The sequence below is a fragment of the Macaca thibetana genome, chromosome 16 (assembly GCF_024542745.1).
Source record: "Macaca thibetana thibetana isolate TM-01 chromosome 16, ASM2454274v1, whole genome shotgun sequence".
Taxonomy (NCBI): Eukaryota; Metazoa; Chordata; class Mammalia; order Primates; family Cercopithecidae; genus Macaca; species Macaca thibetana.
The window spans coordinates 6,232,188-6,254,719 of record NC_065593.1 but is presented as its reverse complement, the minus strand read 5'-3'; positions in this window follow the sequence as shown (position 1 = coordinate 6,254,719).

The window sequence follows — 22,532 nt, the reverse complement described above, 5'->3', positions numbered from 1 at the left end:
TAGTCACAATAGCAGTCTCCCTGGTGCACTGTATTCTCTCAAAAGTTTTAAATGTTTGCATGCAGCCACCTCTATCATGTCAAATGGTCTCTCTTCAGCCAGAATGACAAGAACTGAAAGAAATGTGTGGCCATGCGGGCACCATAACCTATGAATGACACACTGACACCAGAAACCCAAAATAATGGTAACTGAGAATGGTGCTGAGGCCCTAAGTTTTGGTCACACTGTCACCTAAGTGAGAACCTGACCAAAAAGGAGGACATTTTAAACAAAATTATGGGAGGCCATTGTTTAGGACTGAGCACATGCACTAGGCCCCAACAGATCACACCAAACCAATATGGCGTTGCTGATGCTAAACGTCACATCAAACTAAGACTTTAAGAAAACATAGATCCTAGAACAGACCAGGTTTTTTTTTTTTTCCTCCTGTAAACAGGACATTCCAGCATAAAGAGGTACCCTCTACACTAACTCTTACAAAAAAATGAAATAAAATAAATAAACTGAAGTCCTTGTCCCCACCTTATAAACCCACTGTTCTGCTATTTCCCAGTGGGTTTCCAGACCAAATAAGTATATTTACAATAGTGAGAATGACATCAATGACTAAAGTTTTGGTCAGTCTCTCAAAATTAACAAGATGACCAAAAGTGGGGAATAGTTTAATCAAGTTTAGCCTAAAGCTGCCCCCTTACATATTTTAATTTCAGCCTAAAGGTTTCTCTGTACCTAATGAACTATAACCATTGGAGGTGTAAAAAGACTGTAGCCTACACTTTTGCCAATCATCGAGTTTTGGCCAATCAAATGTAGCCAACTGTTCAAACCATGTTCAAATAAGGCAAACGCCAAGCTGTAACCAATCTGGCTGTTTCTGTACCTCACTTCCATTTCCTGTACATTACTTTCCATTCTCTGCCCATAAATCTTCCACCATGTGTCTGCTATGGACTCTCTGAGTATACTTTGCCTCAGAAGGCTGCCCCATTGGTGAACAGTTCATTGCTTAATTAAATTCCTTTAAATTTAATTCAGCTGAAGGTTTTCTTTTATCACTATGTATATCAAAACATCAAATTATGTTGTAATAAAGCTATTATTTAAAAATACAAAATAAAAAATACAGTAAGTACTTTTCACAGGAAATTGTAGAACAAAAAATCCCAGACTTTCTCTACAGAAGTAGCCCATCCAGCCTGTGCACTAACCTAGGGGACCTTGGCCAACCATCAATGCCACTGCCTCCCAACCTGCCTGTGAACCTCTCTCTGCAAGACAAGAATGCTACTTCTGCTTGGAGTTGAGATGCATGTTTTCCACTCTTGGCCAGGAGTGAGAATGAGAGTGTTTCTCTTTAGCAGCAGCCCTTAGGCAGAGACAGGAAGGGTTTGACTTTGTGGATTGTCCTCACAAGTGTGTTTTTTGGCCGCTAGTTTATGCTGAGAATTTTTAGCCACAGATGGATGCTTCTATTGGTTTTCACTTGGGAGTATTTGTCTGAGAGCTCATTGCTGTGAAACTGGGATAGTCTGGCTCAGGAAAATCAAGCTTTCCAGCCAAGCAAGCCTCTTAGGCTGGGATTGCAGAGAGTGAATATCCTTTTTCACCTAGACTCAAGGAATTGAGTCTCAAAGATGCAGAAACAGCAATGAAAGCAGCCATACCGGTTGGTTGGCAAGAATAAGGAACATATTTCCCCCTGATTCCAAGAAGAATGGATGGAACACAAAGAAGCTGGGGGTCCCTGCTGGGGTCTCACTCTGGGGACGTTACCTCCCTCTCTAAAAGGCTGAAGTCATCACACTTAAGTTTTCAACTTCCCTCTTCTCTCTCCGTTTCAGAGTCTTTTCATAGCTTCATCAGTCTTCCTTCCTTAAATCATCTTTATCTTTCCGGTCTCTGAGAAGCAAGTGGCCTGTGGCATGGGCAACATTCGTAAGTAGATTCCCTTTCATCAACATGATCATCTCTCTTCTCTATACATTTTTAAGACTTGTATATCCCCCAAAAAGTAAAAGCCCACCTTCAAGACTGCTACCCTGTGGGTCAAGGCCTCCTACCCTTCTCAGGCCCTCTTGTGAATGACAGCTGGTGATAATACAAAATAAATATTTGGTTTCTGTCCCCAGTTCCTGACACTCAGCTCCCCAGACCCACAGACTCTCCAGAGTGATGAATGTAATTTTGTTCCTTTGTAAGCTAATTAGATGATTGTTCGCTTGGAGTCCCTACTAGCTCCAAGACAGGGCTGGTCACCAGGAAGGCCAAGACATTACTAGAATGTTGAAACTTTGAGTCCTACCCCTTGACCATCAGGGAGGGAAGAGGTGCTGGAAATTGAGTTAATCATCAATGGCCAATTATTTAATTATATCTACATAATAAAACTTTCATAAAACTCCTAAATGGTGGGGTTTGGAGAGCTTCCAAGTTGGTGAACACATCAAGGTTCTGAGAGGATGGTGTGCACAGAGAGGGCAGGGAAACTCTGCACCCCTCCCCTCATATCTTACATCTCCTTGCTTCCAATCTATTTGGTTATTCCTGAGTTGTATCCTTTATAATAGACTGCTAATAGTACGTAAAGCACTTATTTAAACTCTGTGAGCTGTTTGTCTCCAAAGACTGATCAACCTTTAAGGAGAAACCAATCTTATTTGCTCTGCTATGTTGCCATCACATAACATAGAGATTTTGGAGGAAATTATAAAGGTGAGTTTTATTGAATTTATCTCTCAAATTGCAGTACTGTATTTATTATCAACTCAACTCCCCCATTTAAAAAAAAAATCATTCACTCTCTTACCTTCTCTCTAGCCATCACCCTTTTGTTCTCTTCTTTCTATTCCAACTTCTCATAATGTTACCTACTTACTATCTCCAGTTCCTGATTTTTCAAGCCATTCTCAATGGCTTCTGTCCCCGCCACTTCCTAAAGCAGCCCTTCCTAAGGTCATCAAAAAACTGTTTGTCACTGTAAGCAATAAACTCTTTTTAATCCTCAATTTTACTTAATTTCTCATTGGTATTTGATGTTAATCTAATTACTTCTTTCTTCTTTTGTCTTGAAATGCTGTTTTCACTTCCTGGATATCCTTCTGGTTTCCTGGTTCTTCTCTGGCTCCATTGCAGGATCTTGCTCCTTTATTCAACCAGTATTTGTTGGATTTCTTCAAGACTGGTTCTAGGTCTTCTTTGCTTACCCTATTCTCTATTGCAAAGCACCATCAGCCATGCCTCTGGCTTCAATTATCACCTGTTAGTAAATGGCTAACACATTTACATCTCTAGCTCAGACCTGTCCTCTGAGTTCCAGTCCATTATTTCCATTTACCTGCTGGATCTACCCTCATGGACATCTCAAAATCTCCTGAGGCTCAACGTAAGCCAAAGTGAACTCACTGCTGTGTCAGACATCTTGGCAGGAAGAAATTGCACCTCCTATTGAAAATAAGAAGAATTTTACAAAAAAAAAAAATATGTTAATAAAAGGTCTGTTTGCCAAGGTGGAGACGTGGTTAAAATAAACCAACAAGGAACAGAGAGCTGGTGAAATAAATACTCTGATATCACCCTCTCTGCCCCTGTGACCTCCTGACCATTGGCAAAACTAAAGCAGACACTATAAAATATGGAAGCTTGTTGAAGCATAGAGGTCAACCTTCTAGGGCTCAGATCAGGGTGGAAAGGGAATGGAACTAAAGGGACAAATGAACAATATTCAGCATAATGATTGTGTTAGTCCAGTTTGCATTGCTATAAAGGAATACCTGATGGATAATTTATAAAGAGAGGTTTATTTTGCTCACGATTCTGCAGAGTGTAAGCATGGCACCAACATCTGCTTCTGGTGAAGCCTCAGAAAGCTTTTACTCACGGCAGAAGACAAAGGGAAGCCAGTGTGGCACATGGTGAGAGAGGGTCACATGGTGAGAGAGGGTACAAGAGAGAGGCCATGCTCTTTTAAAACAATCAGCTCAATCAGCTCTTGCATGAATTAATAGAGCAAAAATGCACTCATTACCATGGGGAAGGCACTAAGCTATTCATGAGGGTTCTGATCCCATGACCCAAACACCTGCTACTACCCACTTCCAACATTGGGACTTACATTTCTACATGAGATTTAGAGGGGACAAACAGCCAAACCATATCAATGATCTTCCAATCAAAACAAGTTTTCTTGCATCATTCCCTACTTGGGGAATGGTATCACCATCATCCAGTCAATCAAATCAGAAACCTAGAATTTTCTTGACATTTCTTCTCTCTTATCCTGCAGACCCATGCCATCGAATGTCCTAACAGAACTTCTCAGAATAATCTGGCTTAAACTATTTTGACACAACCTGCTTCAGATTTATGTGTACCTCTCGTTCATAGCTCGCATTACAATTGTAAGTTATGTTGCATATAGGATTACTTTACTAGCATCTTGCCTTCCCTCTGACCTATAAAATTCATCTTGGCAGAGACTATGATTATTTTTGTTCACCATGATTTCTCCAGTCTCTTGCCACAGTCCCTGGCATGGAGTAGGCACTGAATAATATTTGTTATCTGAGAACATGTTAGAGCTTGTGGGGATATATAGATCACACAGTCACATTCTATCATGAGGGGAGAGCAGAAATCATACCATCAGTAGAGAAAGTTAAGCAACTTGTCCAAGAAATCAAAGTAAATTATTTTTTTTTAAATGGTAGATTTACTATTAACCAAGTGTTTGATCCTAAGAGTTTTACAAATTTATCGGGAGTAACTCTCAGTGCACCAACTCAGACATACAGGAAATACCTATTTCTGTATTTTCTTTCAGTTCAATAAAATTGAACTTTGAACCCTGCTAAGTAGGCTGCAAGAAAATTCAGTTATTTCAGAATCCCTCCCTTCTCTAAGAATTGCAACAGAATCAAGAAGGTTTGTTCAATATCTAGCGATTATAGGAAGGGCTTCTAGTCTACAGTTAGTCGTAACCCTGCTGAAATCATAATGAGTCTATAGTGATGTGCTGAGATTAGAGGGTCGCTGCTGCCATACTACCTGTGGGTTAAGTGCAGGAATCTGCATCTGGGCTGAAAGCCTCAGAACCCAGAGTCCAGTTTCCCTGCACATTCTGAAAAGAACTCCCCTTACTTACCCCTGGGTTTTGAGACTTTAGGAGGAACTCTGTGGGTATGTGCTCTTACCCCACTCTGGCTTCGGTGCTCTCCTTTTATTATAAAAACAAACTGATAATCTCTCTCTCCCTCCCACATTCCCTCTCTCCTGGTATCCCTCAAAAAGGATTTCTTAGTGGACTTTCATCAATAAGCTCAGGATTTAGTAAAGCAGAAGCTGGGAAGGGAAGTGGTTTGCAGGCAACTCCTGCTATAATTGAAATTCTTTTTCAAAGCAAAGAAACATAGAAGAGCTGTTTACTTTGGTAGAATGGATGTGGGGGAGGAGAAAAACCAAAGGAAAACAAAACATAACTGTATTTCTCAAAAAGTATATTGCCACACTAATATCATTTCATTAAACTTCACAGCAAGCTTGTGAGCAGTTAATTAATACAGCCTCCAACTTTTAGATGAGAAAAAAATACTGAAACAAAGAAGCTTTGAATAACTTTTCCAAGGTAACTCAACCAGTAAGTGACCAAGAAAGATTTAAGTTCAAACTCTGACTTCCCTTGAGCTTCTGTTCTGGCTTTGGGGAAATGGAGAGGAAGACAGTAACTGTATAAGGCTTGACATCTGTCATGACTTGATGGCATGAGCCAGGAAGCCTGTTAATAGATGAAAAAAAAACAAAAACAAAAAAAACAGGCTTAATCGCTTGGAATACAGAATGTAAAATGGGGTTTCCCTGGTGTAGAGAAAAGGACAATAGGAAGAACTTTATTTGAGAAGTAGAAAGTAAAAATCTGAATTATCAAAAGAAGAAATTTAGAAAGGAAGATGTCCTTGGACTCGAAGCTCTGACTTGGACTTTCCACCTGTGAGTCATTCAACTTGCTCCAAAGGCAAGACATGTTTTTTTTTTTTTAGCAATACTTTTGAGTTGAGATTTTTTTAATGAATTCCAAATGAAAACCCTTGTCCTCTTCATGGGACAATCTTTTGTTTTAATGCCAAAGATTTACTGTTTGATGGAGAAAATGTTGTCAAAATATGGTTCCCATTTCATAGTCATCAGAAAACACATGGGAGGGATATATACACTTCCTGGACACACACACACACACACACAGACACACACACAACACAGACACACGAATAACTTTCCTAAATAATTTGATGATGACATTTGGAATTGATCTCATGCATATTAAACCCTCTGAAAAGTCCATCTCTATGAAGTGAAGCTTTAAGTATTAAGCTTTGTTGCCTACAAAGGTCAAATACACCCCCTTGTGGTAAAATGGCATATTTTATTTCCAGATGATCATAGAGCTCACGAGATGGTAGTTTGAAGAATAATGAGTACTTGAAAGGAAACAATGAAACTTATAACGCCTTTATGCTGTAATGTCAAGATCATTTTTAAAAAATATTAATTATGTCTGTCTTATGGACCCCCATAATCTCTAATTTTCAAATGAAAAAACTGAGGTCCCAAAAGTTTGCATAACTTTTGCAAGTTATGGCCAAGGCAAGCCCCCTAAGGAGTATAACAGTGAAGTAAAACAAAGACATCCAATGTCCTCTCTGTTACAACAAACATACCGTAATAAAATGGATCCAATTGATCCTCAAAAGTTATGAGAGATAATTAGGAGAGTTAAGGTTGAAAAACTAAGACTGCATAAAGGTGAATGCAATCTTGTAACAGATGCATGTGTAACAGATTGTATCAATGGTGAACAGTTAACTGCTGTAAGTAGGGGAAGGGTCAGTTACCCAGGCACGGGAGGACCTTCATGTTATTTGGCTTTCCACCCAATACTTGCTGTCCATCAGTCAATCACTTGTGAAACCAATTCATCAATATGTTTTCAGTGTCTGATGTCTGCTAGGCTGTCCTAGGAACTAATGATGTAGTAGTCACCAAGACAGACAAGATCCCTGGCCTCACGGAGTTTACATTCAACCTGGGTATACTGGCTTTCTGTCATTGTACAAATTATTCGAGTTCTAAAACAAAACTCATTTATAGCATGCAGTTCCCTAGGTCAAAAGGTGAGCTGGGGTCCCTCGTAAGACCAAAATTAAGGTGTCTGCCAAGCACTGCTCCTACCAGGAGGCTCTGGGGGGAAGAATCTACTTTCAAGTTCATTCAGGTGGTTGACAGAATTTAGCTCCTAATGGTTATAGGACTCAGGTCCCCAGTCGCATGCTGTTTATCTGTCAGGGCCTTTCTCAGCTCCTTCAGGCTACACGCATTCCTCATCCCATAGTTCCTCCATCTTCAAACCAGCAACGATCCATCCGTTCTTCTCATGCTTTGACTTCCTCTAACTTCCTCTTCTCGACCAGTTAGAGAAAATCCTCTGCTTTTAAAGGGCTCCTGTGATTCTGTAAGGCCCACCCGGATCATCTCTTTTTTGCCCTATAATATAACATAATCATGGGAATGATATCTCATCATATTCCCAGCTTTCACCCACACTCAAAGGGAGAGGGAGCATATAATGGTGAAGGTCACTGACGGTCATTCTTAGAAATCTGCCTCTCAAAATGGGCAAGACAGTCATGAAAACAAAAGCATAATTTTTGGTTCTAAAGCCTTAAGAAAGGAAATAAACAGGCTGCTATAATAGAGAGAGCTGAAAATATGAGAATGAGCTAGTTGCACAGCAGGAAGAGTGTTCCGGACCAAGAGAAGATCCTGAGATGAAATAAAGTTTGGGATATTCTGGCAATGGAGAGAGTTCAGCAAGGGAGAGAGTGGTGCAAAGTAAGGTTGGAGAGTTGTGTCCAAACAAGTTAGTGTGGAGATTTGCAGACCTTGGTAAGGAGCTGGGATTTAATTTTTAATACACATAAAAGTCAATGAAGCATTTAAAACTCAGGAAGAGTATGATCTGATTTGTATTTTTAAAACACAGTTTTTTTTTTTTGAGACAGAGTCTCGCTCTGTTGCCCAGGCTGGGGTACAGTGGCGCGATCTTGGCTCACTGCAACCCCTGTCTCCCAGGTTCAAGGAATTCTCTGCCTCAGCCTCCCAAGTAGCTGGGATTACAGGCGTCCACCAGCATATCTGGCTAATTTTTGTATTTTTAGTAGAGATGGGGGATTTCACCATCTTGGCCAGGCTGATATTGAACTCCTGACCTCGTGATCCACCCACCTCAGCCTCCCAAAGTGCTGGGATTACAGGTGTGAGCCACCGCACCTAGCCAAGACAATTTTAGATGCTGGGTGGGAAGGGGATTGTAAGGGAAAAGAAGTAGAATCACGGTAAGAAATTGGGGCGCATCATGGGTCCAGGACAGAGACGATGGGGCTGGGGCTATTGTGGAGGCAACAGAGCGCGTGTAAGGAGGTCTCTTCCAAAGATACATTTAAGAGCTTTGACTGACAGGACTTCCTGGTAGACTGTTCACTTCTTTGACATATGTCATCACCTAGAATTGAGATTTTACATATTTTGATAAAAACAAATGTAATGTCATTTGCAGCAAATATTTTTATGTACCTGGGAAGAGCAAGCAATATTTTATGTACCTGGGAAGAGCAAGAGTTGACTGCAGAGGAGACCCCATCAGGATGTGTCGGAGAAAGAAGCCAGCTCAGGCTTCCAAAGCCGGTATTGTGGAAGGCCAGTCAGCAGGAAGGTGAAACTCGCCACCCGGGGCAGCCTCCTTCAACCTGAAGGTCTCTCTTAGCCCACGGGGGACCACAGGATCTAACCTAGCAAAGGAGATTTCAGTATAAAATTTCCCTTCCTGTTGGCCTGTCCTGAAAGATTTCAAAAAGATTCACATAGACGCTTAGGGAATCTACGAACAAAATCTCAGTGTCGTGTAGACAAAGACCTACTTCTCTAAGAGTGAATGGTGTAAAAGAAGACCAATATGAGGAATCGAAGCAAATTACTTTCTTCAAAGCAGCATCAGTGTAACTAACTCGTACTGAGAAAACTTTTTGAAGAACTTTATATTCTCAAAGATGTTTAAGAAAATGTTACTTCATTTAAAAAAAAAAAAACACAGGCAATCATAAAATAGAATAGGTATTCACTCTTACCCTTCATTATGTTATATATATGTAATGTATAATATGTATAAGTGCACACACATACATACACACATCAATGAGGAGGCTTCTGTCTTTTGTACAGTCTGGAATCATTCAAATAAACATAGGCATTATCCATTGTAATATATTGAACTCAGCTGTAAAACCATTTGAGCCTATTTCCTTTTTTTAAATACTAGCTCTGTAATTATCATTTTAGTCCTTTCTGTGTTTGTCCTGGTTTTTTAACTCTTCCTGGATCCTTTTCAGAAGTTAATGTTTTAATAGGAGCCCTTTTGTGCCCTCAAGATCTTAAAATATATTGCCACATTGTTGCACATAATAGTCTCTAATATTTCTTTAAATCTCTTCCATATTTATATCTCCTTTCTTGTTACTAACATGGCATGATGTTGCTTGCTTGCTTTTTATTTCACCAGAATCAGCAGAGAAAAAACTATTTTATTAGCCCTTTGAAGTAACAACTTTTGGTTTTATTTATCTCTTCAAACCCTTCCGTCATTTTCTAGTGAATCAATATAAGCTTATCTTCCCTAATACCCACCTCTTGCTTTCCTTTGGTTTATTTTGGATTTTTTTAAAATTTGTGAGATATATGCTTTGTTCATTAGCTTGGTGTCTTTATTTTTGTTAAAGATAATGTCGTGTACAACTATACAATTTTCTAGGTATTTTAGTCATGACCCACAGATTTTGCTAATGAAATATTTTATTTTTATTATTTTTGAGAAAACTTGTTGGCTGGGCATGGTGGCTCACACCTGTAATCCCAGCACTTTGGGAGGCCAAGGCGGGCGGATCACAAGTTCAGGAGATCCAGACCATCCTGCCTAACACGATAAAACCCCCCTCTACTAAAAATCCAAAAAAATTAGCTGGGCGTGGTGGAGGGCACCTGTAGTCCCAGCTACTTGGGAGGCTGAGGCAGGAGAATGGCGTGAACCCAGGAGGCGGAGCTTGCCATGAGCAGAGATCGCGCCACTGTACTCCAGCCTGGGTGACAGAGTGAGACTCCATCTCCAAAAACAAAAAACAAAAAAAAAGAAAACTTGTTTTTTTAGATATGATCTGGTTAATGGGTTATTTGTGAGAGTGTTTTTTTAATTTATGCAAAAATCACTTTTGGTCCATTTTGGTTTCATTGTTCATTTCTAGTTGTACTGAATTATGATAAAAGAATGTGGTCTATCAACTTTGCACTTTGGGTAAATTATTAAAGTTTTCTTTTGGTCAAGTACATCATTGAACTTTTGTAAGTGTTCCATAAGCATAAGAAAAAAATAACCTTTTCTTGTCATAGAAAGACATGTTGTCTCTATCAGTGTGTTTCTGCAAGCGTGAGTGCACTGAATAGCCGAATTTTAATTGTATATTACTTTATAGCTTGTGTTGTTCAAACACTAGATAAACCTACTTATATTTTGCTATTTAATTTGTCCAATTTGAAAGGAGTACATTAAAATTTCCATTTGCAAATTTCCAAATTTCCATTTTGGAAATTGGAATTTCCGTTTTTCATTTTGAAATTTACAGTTTCCAAAATGCAATTATAAGAAGAAATAATTGCATATTTAAATAAATCTCTCTTTGCCTTTTTAGTAGTTCTTCAGACATTCTAATATTTAATAAATGGTGCTAGCATGATTTGCTGTCCATTCTAGACAAAAGCAAAGCCAGGCTCAGCACATATGCAGCAATTAATTGCACATGGATTAAATATGTATATGTAAAATAAAAGCACTAGAAGAAGTTTCAGGAGAATGTAGCTCTAGGGATCTTTCCAAGCAAGCCTATAGAAATCAAGAATCCATAAAGACACTTTTTGCCACATAAAATTTTTAACTATTTATATGGCAAAAAGTTGCAAAGTCAAAAGGCAAATGTCAATGGGTATAATGGCAAAGGTTTCCAGAAAAATCCCCTTGTGAGCCTGGGCCCTTCCTTTATAGCCCATATTGCAATGAGACTTTCTCTCTTTCATCACATTAAATTGTTAAGAAACAATTTGAATTGTTTCTTAAATTAGTTGAAACCTGTAAGACTTAAATATACAGCAGGCTTGTATACCAGCAGTCCCCAGCCTTCTTGGCACCAGGGACTGGTTTCGTGGAAGTTATTTTTTCCATGAACTGGGGGCCAGTGGGGGGATAGTTTGGGGATAATTCAAGTGCATTACATTTATTGTGCACTTTATTTCTATTATTATTACATTGTAATATATGATAACATAATTATACAACTCATCATAAATGTAGAATCAGTGGGAGGCCTGAGCTTGTTTTCCTACAGCTAGATGGTCCCATCTGGGAGTGATGGGAGACAGTGACAGATCATCAGGCATTAGATTCTCATAAGGGGCACACGACCTAGATCCTTCGCATGTGCAGTTCACAATGGGGTTCGCCTCCTATGAGAATCTAATGGCACCACTGATGTGACAGGAAGCGGAGCTCAGGTAGTAATGCCCACTTGTCCACCACTCACCTCCCACCGTGCAACTCAGTACCTAACAGTCCACGGACCAGTACCAGTCCACAGCCTGGGGGTTGGGGATCCCTGTTGTACCTTGATTAGCAACAGTCTGTATTTATCTATACATGTTGTGTTTGAAACTTAAGACAGCGGTTACCCTTTACCAGATCATTTCAAAGACCCAGTGGGTGACCTGGGCCTGGGCAGTCCTGCCTCTGAAGGCCCAGCAGTTTCTGAAGAATTCCATGCAGCTTCAAATTAGAAAAGCTAACAAAAGTCAGGGTCCTTCAGCCCATCTCAAGAGCTGAGAGGGATGACCAACACACACCAAGTTCCTGCTGATGACTTTTGTACTAGCTGAGAACTGCGGGAGTAATTGATAAGAGGGGGGAAAATATCCATTCCTTGGAACATACAGACTCTGAGAAACACAATCAAGGCCCTTAAAAGTTGCTCAATACAACTCTTAAAATATGCTGGATCAGATAGATTGTGGTGGAATTTTAACAAACTTTGAAAAACAGATTACATCTCTGCTATATAAATTGTGGTGGAGGAGGGTGGGGGAAATCCCATTTTAGGAAGCTAGCATGACTCTGAGACAAAAATCTGGTAAAAAGCACAAAATATGAAACTAGTAACCTGCCTAGTTTCCAATACGGCGTCAGCATGGTGAGAAGTTGTAACACTTTACTCCGCGTAGAGTTAGGGATCCTCTCCTTTCCGCCCCGTATGACTAGGAATAAGAAAGATGGCATTGAAGCCTGCTGTTTTTTGTACTCAGACTCGTGAGTCTAGTTTCTACATATAAAAGTCACTCACAGGAAAAAATAGAATCTGTTCTTAGACATTGGAAATAGACAGTGCATCTTCAATCAAACTAACAGAACTAGTAAAACCCTGACAATTCAAATGACAGACAAATGGTGAATCTCCCAAAATCAAAAAAAGGGCCTATAGATCAGAAAGGAAAGGACAAGGTAACAGAAAAATGTGCCAAGTCTATAACAAGCAAGCTACAGAACGGAAAACTACAAATGACCAATAGGTATATTAAAAGATTCTCACCTTACTAGTGATCAAGAAAACACAAATAAAGCAACAAGATGTTCCCATTTTCCCCCCTCAAAACTGGCACAAATTAAATAAGCTATGAGATCCAGTGCTGCAGAAAGTTTGAATGGGCACTCTTGTACATTGTTGGTATGAGTATAAATTAGTACAACATCCTTGCAAAATGTTCTGGCAATATCCACTGAACATCAGAATATATAGATGTTTGTCCCCACAATCTCACACTGAGAGATCTAATCTATAAAAATAAAAGCACCAGTGAGATTAGAGTTACAGTGTCATTAATTACAGCATCATTTTTTTACATACATCTTGGAAACAACCTGAGTGTCATTAATTAGGGGACTGCTTAAATCGAGCATGATTCAATTGTATTGGGGAATACTATTCAGGCATTAAAAAGAAAGAGCCAGATCTATATCTATTGGCCCACATGATTTTCCAACAATAGTTCTTTAATAATACTAAGTAGAAAAAAATTACCAAATAGAATAAAATAGAGAGAGAAAAGATAAATATATAACAAAGGTCTAATAACCAGCATATATAAGGAATTTAAACAAATTTACAAGAAAAAAAACATTGAAAAGTGGACAAAGGGCATGAACAGACACCTTTCAAATGAAGACATGCATGCAGCCAACAAACGTATGAAAAAAGGCTCAATATCACTGATCATTAAAGAAACACAAATCAAAACCACAGTGAGACACCATCCCACATCAGTCAAAATGGCTACTATTCAAAAATAAAAACATAACAGATGCTGGTGAGGTTGTGGAGAGAAGGGAACACTTATATACTATTGGTAGGTGTGTAAATTAGCTCAAACATTGTGGACAGCAGTATGGCAATCCCTCAAAGAGCTAAAAACAGAACTACCATTCAACCCAACAATCCCATTATTGCGTATATGCCCAGAGGAATAGAAATCGTTCTACCATAAAGACACATGCACGTAAATGTTCACTGAAGCACTATTCACAATAGCAAAGACATAAAATCAACCTGAACACCCATCAGTGACAGACTGGATAAGGAAAATTTGGTACATACACCGTGGAATACTATGTAGCCATTAAAAAGAATGAGATCATGTCTTTTGCAGGAAGATGGATGGAGCTGGAGACAATTATCCTTAGCAAACTAACACCACATGTTATAGAGAAATAAATACCACATGTTCTCACTTATAAGTGGGAGCTAAATGATGAGAATTCATGAATGCATAGAAGGGAACAACAGACACTAGGGTCTACTTGAGGGTCGAAGGTGGGAAGAGGGAGAGGAGCAGAAAAAATAACTATTGGCTGCTACGCTTAGTACCTGGGTGATGAAATAGTCTGTACAACAAACTCCCATGACACAAACTTACCTATATAATAAACATTCACATGTACCCCTGAACCTAAAATAAAAGCTAAAAAAAATAAGGAAAGGAAGAAAAGACAAACAGATAACATTTAGAAAAATAAAGGAGATATAACAATATAGGAAGAAGAATAAGTTTATGAGTATAGTATATGCATGTATGTGTACACATACACAAAATATTAAGTACACATATACACTACTTGAAAACCTGATTACTATAAAAGTTGAAACATACAGCTTCATTCTTTTCAGTGGTAGAAAACCTGAATAAACAAATATATTTGCAAGTATCTGAAAAACATTGTTCAATACAACTCTTAAAATATCCTGGATCAGATAGATTGTGGTGGAATTTTAACAAACTTTGAAAAACAGATTACATCTCTACTATATAAATTGTGGTGGAGGAGGGTGGGGGAAATCCCATTTTAGGAAGCTAGCATGACTCTGAGACAAAAATCTAGTAAAAAGCATAAAATATGAAAACTAGGTAACCTGCCTGGTTTCCAATATGGCAGGATTATAAAAGCTTGTAGCACAACATTTGGTTAAGTAACATAAAATCAAAATATGCGGCTGGGCATGGTGGCTCACACCTATAATCACAGCATTTTGGGAGGCCGAGGTGGGTGAATCCCTTGAGGTCAGGAGTTCGAGACCAGCCTGGCCAACATGGTGAAACTCTGTCTCTACTAAAACTACAAAAATTATCCGGGCATGCTGGCACAAGCCTGTAATCCCAGCTACTTGGGAGGCTGAGGCAAAAGAATCGCTTGAACCCAAGAAGCAAAGGTGGCAGTGAGCCAAGACTGTGCCATTGTACTCCACCTTGGGTGAAGAAGCGAGACTCCATCTCAAAAAAAAAAAAAAAAATCAAAATATGCATAAGCATACCGTAACTATCTATATGAAGGTAATTATGCAAATATTTCCATTTTTAAATAACTTGCAAAAGTTAATCCACTACTGATTAAAATCCAAGAGGTTTTTTGTTGTTATCGTCAGAGAGTTTTTTCAAGAGAGTGGGAGGAGGCAAGGGTCATCACTAAAATTCTTAAATTCACCAGAAGAAGAAATACATAGGAGAAATAGATGAGAACTTTAAAAAATATATAAAGAATAATAGCAAAAGGAACATATTCCACCAGAAAGCCACATGTACTTAAAATAATTAAAATCAATGTAACCTCAGTACAGGATTGCACAGACAGGTAAAGAATGAGACCATCCTGGCTAACACGGAGAAACCCCGTCTCTACTAAAAAATACAAAAAAGCTAGCCGGGCGTGGTGGTGGGCGCCTGTAGTCCCAGCTACTTGGGAGGCTGAGGCAGGAGAATGGCGTGAACCCGGGAGGCAGAGCTTGCAGTGAGCTGAGATCCGGCCACTGAACTCCAGCCTGGGCGACAGAGCGAGACTCTGTCTCAAAAAAAAAAAAAAAAGAATGAGAATAGAAAATCCAGAATGGCACAAGATCAAAAAATTGAGTAAGTGATACATGAAAATTTTCAGCTCTGCATAGAAAGAACACATGTTTCAGAAATGCTATTTTAAAACATGATTTGCTGTTTGGAAAAAGATTCTATTCAACCCAGAATTCTAATTTAATTCGTTGGTAATCAAAGAAATACAAAGAAAAGCAAGGTATTCTAGTTTCTTTGCTTATTATGTCAGGAAAGATACAAATATTGTGGTCAAAAGGATGGTCCCAGTGGGGTGCAGTGGCACAAACCTGCCCCTGCAGTCGCAGAGACTGGGGAGGCTGAGGTGAGAGGGTCTCTTGAACCCAGAAGTTTAAGCCTGGACAACTTAGTGAGATCTTATCTCAAAAAAAAAAAAAAAAAAAAGATGCTTCCTGTGTTGGTGGGATTAAAAATGGGCACAGAATTTCTGCTGTGCCATGTGACCACATTTAACACTGAAACTGACACGATAATTCCACTTTGAAGAATTTATTAAGAAATAGATGACAGCGGACAATCTGTAACAACATTGAAGAGCTACAGAAAATACATTTTCCTACTAAAATAAAATATTGCGAGATGAACCCAAGAAGAGTGAAAAAACTGGAACAGAACTTGTACCAGAGAATACAATGGAGAGGTCATCATTGAGCAACTGCTGAAAAAAAAAAGAACCAGCTTCAAATGATTTTACAGCTCAGTTCACTGTATCTTTAGGAAATAGATGATGTGCATATGCAAACAATTCCAGAGTGCAGAAAAGAGAGAACTCACCTCATTGAGTTTTATGGAGATGGGCAAAAGTCGAGTCCCTCCAATGGCAGTAAATCTGGATCTCTGTCTCCATCCCAAAGTGGGGGGCTCCCCTCTGTAGTGCAACGTCCCTTGCCTTACCCCAGAGTACAGAGCTTTCTCCCCTCCCAGAGTCTAGCCTTTGGAAAACGAGACCGGAAGGATCCCTTTGATCCCTGGGATTACTAAGTTTTCAAAGGAACCTCCCAGCTCTTGGAACTGAGCTAAAGGCCATGGAGCAAGAATTAAGTGCAAATTTTCTTACCTCATTATCCTGCCAAATTATGTATACATAAATTTCAAAAGAATTTTTCACAAATATTTTCAGAAGTAGCCTTTAGTTTCATGCATTTTTTTATTAATTACAATTTCTTCTTTATCATTGTACATATTGTTTGAAGCTCTGAACAATAAACATGTTCTTTTATGATAAAAAACAAAAGCTATTTTCATGATTAAAAAATGGGATTTTATATTAATAGATCAACTTAGGGAAAAGTTGACATCTTTACAATATTAAGTCTTCCCGTATAGGATAATGAGCAGGAATTAAACTTATCTATGTAAAGCCCTATTTAGTGTATCTCGGATACCTTTTGTAGTTTTCTTCACGTAGTTATAGTTATTTAATATATTTGGTTGATGTTGTTCATTATAACTTTTTCATTTTAACTTCCAACTGGTTGTTGCTGGTATACAGTAAAAGGATTGAATTCAATGCATTTCTAGAAGACTAGCTCTCTAGAGGGAACCTGACATACTAGTTTTGTAATTGGCATTGATGCCTTTAGTGTCTTGCCTTTGAATATGATGTTTGTGGTTATTTATTTATTTAGATGGAGTGTCACTCTGTCACCAGGCTGGAGTACAATGGCATGATCTTGGTTCACTGCAACCTCTGCTTCCCAGGTTCAAGCAATTCCCCTGCCTCAACCTCCCAAATAGCTGGGACTACAGGCGTGTGCCACCATGCCTGGCTAATTTTTTTGTTTATTTGTTTGTTTTTTGTATTTTAGTAGAGATGAAGTTTCACCACGTTGGCCAGGATGGTCTTGATCTCCCGACTTCGTGATCCACCCGCCTCAGCCTTCCAAAGTGCTGGGATTACAAGGGTGAGCCACCACGTCCGGCCTTGATGTTTGTGGTTTATTTCAGAAAGATGTCGTTTTCTTGGTCAGGAAGTATATTGTGGTTGCTAATTATCAATTTTTTTCTAGAAACCATTCAAAAATATTTCAGTGTATGTGAGGAATACCTTTATGGTCTTTTTTTTTCCAAACTGTTAATGCATTCATTACTATTAATCTATTTTTTTTTTTTTTTTTTTTTTTTTTTTTTTTGAGACGGAGTCTCGCTCTGCCGCGCAGGCTGGAGTGCAGTGTCCGGATCTCAGCTCACTGCAAGCCCCGCCTCCCGGGTTCACGCCATTCTCCTGCCTCAGCCTCCCGAGTACCTGGGACTACAGGCGCCCGCCACTGCGCCCGGCTAGTTTTTTTTTGTATTTTTTAGTAGAGACGGGGTTTCACCGTGTTAGCCAGGATGGTCTCGATCTCCTGACCTCGTGATCCGCCCGTCTCGGCCTCCCAAAGTGCTGGGATTACAGGCTTGAGCCACCGCGCCCGGCCTAATCTATTTTTAAGCCTGAACCATTTCTTGGTTTCTGAAAAAAAACAAAAAACAAAAAGCCTACCTCTTCAAGGTAGAGTATTCTTTTATCATGCTGATTCTATTGCCAACGTTTGTCTTAGCGTTCGGCCTTGGTATATATTTAAAAATGACTTTTGTCTGTGGCTTTCTGTTTTTATGGGATACATTTGTCAAGCTTTCTTAGCTATGCCCTGCTAACCTCGTAGAATAAATTGCAAAGTTTTCCATATTTTCCATGCTTTTCAATGCCTAAATGGTATAAAAACGGTTTCTAAAAGAACTAATAGCCTTTGAGTCTCAGTATTGTTCCAGCATATTACAATGAATATTGTAGATTAGTTTTATAATCTAACTGAACGAGTGCTTTAAAATACAAAACACTGTTGGACTAGAATACCTAATGACAAGATGAAACGTAGTGATAAATTAAATGAACAGTGAGTTTTGGAAGTCATCTGTATGGAATAATCTCCAATAGCTATAAACACATGTACTCAAATGAGCTGGAAAGAAATATAATAAAAGGTTAACAGAGGTTACTTCTGGAAGACAGAAGAGCTGGGATTTTTAATTCCTCTTTTGAGTTTTCCTACATTACACTCTTTCCATCATTCACATGTGATATTTTTGCAATTAGAAGTTAATTAATTAATGACTTGTTAACGATGCTGAGCTCTTCAAAGTAAGAGCTGAGGTTCGTGAATGTCAGTGATACTTAAAAAAGCTTCAATGCAACTGAAGGCCAAAGAACATGCACATTAAATGAGGACATGGATTGTGTTCATTGTCTCAGAAACTCGCATCTATAGCAGGGTGTTGAAGGTTTGTCTAGAAAGGTTCAACCGTGCCTTTTCTCTCCTATCCACTGATGGTATCCAACAGGAAATTAAAAAGGGATGGGAGGCAAGGGTTGAATGTTTTACAAGCATTGCGCGCAGTCCTCTGGAGAAGAAGGGTCTCCCCAGCTCCCTTGAGCGTGGTCACCAGCCAGCAAGGTGCTCCAGCACCTCTAATTAACTCATTTTGCAGAAATTTGGAAGAAAAAGTCAACAATTTTGGAAAGGTGCTGACTCATTATTTTACTACAGCTGTACTGTGATGTTGATCAAATGGTATCCGTCACTCAATGCCGAAGTGAAATAACAGATTTTTCAAAGAGGTAGTGAGAGCAGATTTCCTCACCTTGTGATTTAATCTGACCCAGATACCCACGGTTGGCTTTATTTACAGTTTAGCCACTGTGTCCCTCTTGCTTCTCTTTACGCATAATGTACGGAGCTTCCCAGTCTCAACCCAGGAACTCTCCGAGACACCACTTCCATCCAAGCCGCCTGCTGCAGAGATAGCTCCTGAGATAACGCAGGAGAAAGGGACTGCCCATTCATCTCGTTTAGGTTGTTTCTTTCTGATATCCAAACATCATTAACACAGTGAAAAATTCAGTCAAACCAGCTGTGTGGCTTCATGTTGACACAGAAGTAAACTCATTTTCCTTAGAGCCAGAGGGGGCCGTGTTTGTCCACTTACACACACACACTCCAGCTGTGTCCACCTCTGGCTTCTATGTCAATGGAAAGCATTTGTTCAATTTGCTGCCCTGGTGCTGAGTTATCTTAATGCCTGAAAATGCAGATGAGACTCGCTGGTCTTCCCATAGCACCCCTGGCCTTGCCCTGGCTTTTTTCTCTCTAAAGAATGAATGTTCCTCCCCCTGACTCACTACTTCCTTTTTTTCTTTCTCTCTCTCTCTCTTTTTCCACTGGGAAGTCTGGTAAATTCCTAAACTCGATTCAAGAGTCATTTCCTGTCCAAGGCAGTCCGGAATCTATCCCTAGGTGTTCTATCCTTTTGTTACTATTTATCTATTTGTACCAGCACATTTGTCCCCCACAATAGACCATGAGCTCTTGAAAGACTAACAGTGGAAACCAGGGGCCACATTCAGTGCTTTCTATTGCACTAACCACTATGCTAAGCCCTTGATGTTTCTTACACTTATTACAATATTGATGATTGCTAATATTTGCATTCTTGATGTAACTCTGCATGCATTCAACTTAAAATATTTATATATAAATTCTTACAGTAGTCTATATTTAGATTCTATCGTTATTCCCATTATATAGATGCATACGCTGAGCTTTAAAGAAATACATTCATTTGCCTAAAGTCGCTGGCTAGTGGGTGGTAAGCAGTAGGCTTCAGAGCATAAGCACTGACTACAACTCAATGCTGGTAGTCGACTTCACAGTCTTAATCATCTTTATAGCCCCAGGACCTAGCAGTCTGCCTAAGACATAGAAGCGATCTAAGATATATTTATGGAAACCATACATGACTCATTTAACAAAACAAGACAAAGACCATGTGGATGAGGAAGCAGAAAAGCTTCAGGAAACTTCAGTTTCAATGATACATTGAAATGATACAATGTAATATTTCAATGATACAATGGTAAGTGACCACCCTCTTACTGGCTTCTGTAGCAGCCCGAAGAACACTCACCACATCCTATGCAATCCCGTATTTATTTATCTGCCTGCTCATTAGTTCAACTCTCTGCCTCCCCTACTTGACCATAAAGTCCATAAGGAGATTTGTAACCACAAGGGATGCTTTTCTCTCACTCAATAAAAGCTAAATGAGGCTGGGCGCGGTGGCTCACACCTGTAGTCCCAACACTCTGGGAGGCCGAGGTGGGCAGATCACCTGAGGTCAGGAGTTCGAGACCAGCCTGGCCAACATGGTGAAACCCCCGTCTCTTCTAAAAATGCCAAAAATCAGCCAGGCGTCATGACAGGTGCCTGTAATCCCACCTATTCAAGAGGCTGAGACAGGAGAATTGCTTGAACACGGGAGGCAGAGATTCAAGCAATTGAACCCAGCCGAGATCGCGCCATTGCGCTCCAGCCTGGGCAATAAGAACGAAACTTTGTCTCAAAAACTAAGTGAATGAATGAAGGCGTGAATGAAATGCAGCTCCTGCTCACCTCTCATTACAGTATTTTTGAAATGAATAATGCCAAAAGCTCTCCCCAGTGTTCTGTGACTCAACAACATTCACTCACTAAACATGATCTGTGTGGTTTTTTTTTTTCCTTGCTTCTCACTACTACAGGACAATTAAACGAACATGCGCTCTGGTTAGATGCCACAATTGAGAAATTAACTCTGACTGGTTTTCTCAGGAGTAAAACAGTAAATTCCACAAAAGAGTAAGCCTCCTGCAAGCTTTGTCCTCCTCAAGGGCCTTGAGTCCTGGAGGTCTGGTTTGATTTGACTTTTTGACTTTTGACACTTATTTATCTTCAAGTATCCTGAAGCAATAACCTTTTACAATTTTCTTTTCCTTTCCTACCACCACGATATTGGTTCAGATCTTTGCCTCACATTAAGGCTGTGTAAATAACCTTACCATAAATCAGAGGACTTCAGATAGGAGGGGAATTTGATAGCCGATCAATATCACACCCCTTCTCCTCACCTCTTCTGAGAAAACCACGAAGCCCAGAGCTGTAAAGTGACTTAGATGATGACACCAGAGGGACAAGTAGAACCCAGGCTCCTGGCCTCCTTGGCGTGTCTCCTGTTTCCACACCCTGCCTTTCATTTCGAGGCTCAATCTCTCATCTCTTAAGGCCACTTCATAGTCTGTCTCTTTTCTATGTTAATAAGCAGAACCAAGCTTGCTCAAGAATGTAGGAAATTGCACATTTATAAGACATCAGATTGATTGTGAGCTGTGCAAAGCAAAGCAATTACATTTCCTATAAATCTGTTTCCACTCAGTCCGGACCAGGCCAAGCCAGTAGCTCACATTTTGTGGCCATTTCCACCACCCTGTGGCGGCAGCTTGGTACTGCATGCATGGCATGAAACAGCCCCCAGCAAGCAGCAGGCTGTGACTGGCTTGAAGATATTTATGCAAGTGGATTTTGACTCACGTTTTTTTCTATGTCCATGAATGGAGCCATATCGGCCTAACTTGAGTATTATCATTATAAGGAGATTGCAGAGGAAGTGGAAGAGGGAAATCCCCCTAAAATTCATGACTCTCATTTCATGAGGATCATAAAAGGCCATTGAGAACCATCCTAAGAACCTGCTCATTATAAATCATGCTCTTTAGAAACTGCTTTGGAATCTCTACATCCCTACCCCTGTCTCTAAGCTCCACATGTGGAATCTCCCCAGACCCCATGACCTTCATACACATTTCCCCATTTCCCAGAGCCAGATTTTTATCATACAACCAGAATCCTGATTCTCAGTTGGATTAAAAACAGAACAAAAAGGCTTTTAAAAAAAAAAAAAAACCCATATTGGTTTATAGTCTCAGAGGTAACACAGTGATATACACAGGCCTATATGATTGTTTTTAGTGGCTCTGGTATCATTCAGAATTTCACGAAATTTAATTTATAGATATTGTAGAAAGATAGAAGATGAAAACATACCTTACATGAATGTCACCCCCTTTCAAGTTGTGAACTGATTATTACAATATATGAGTATATGTC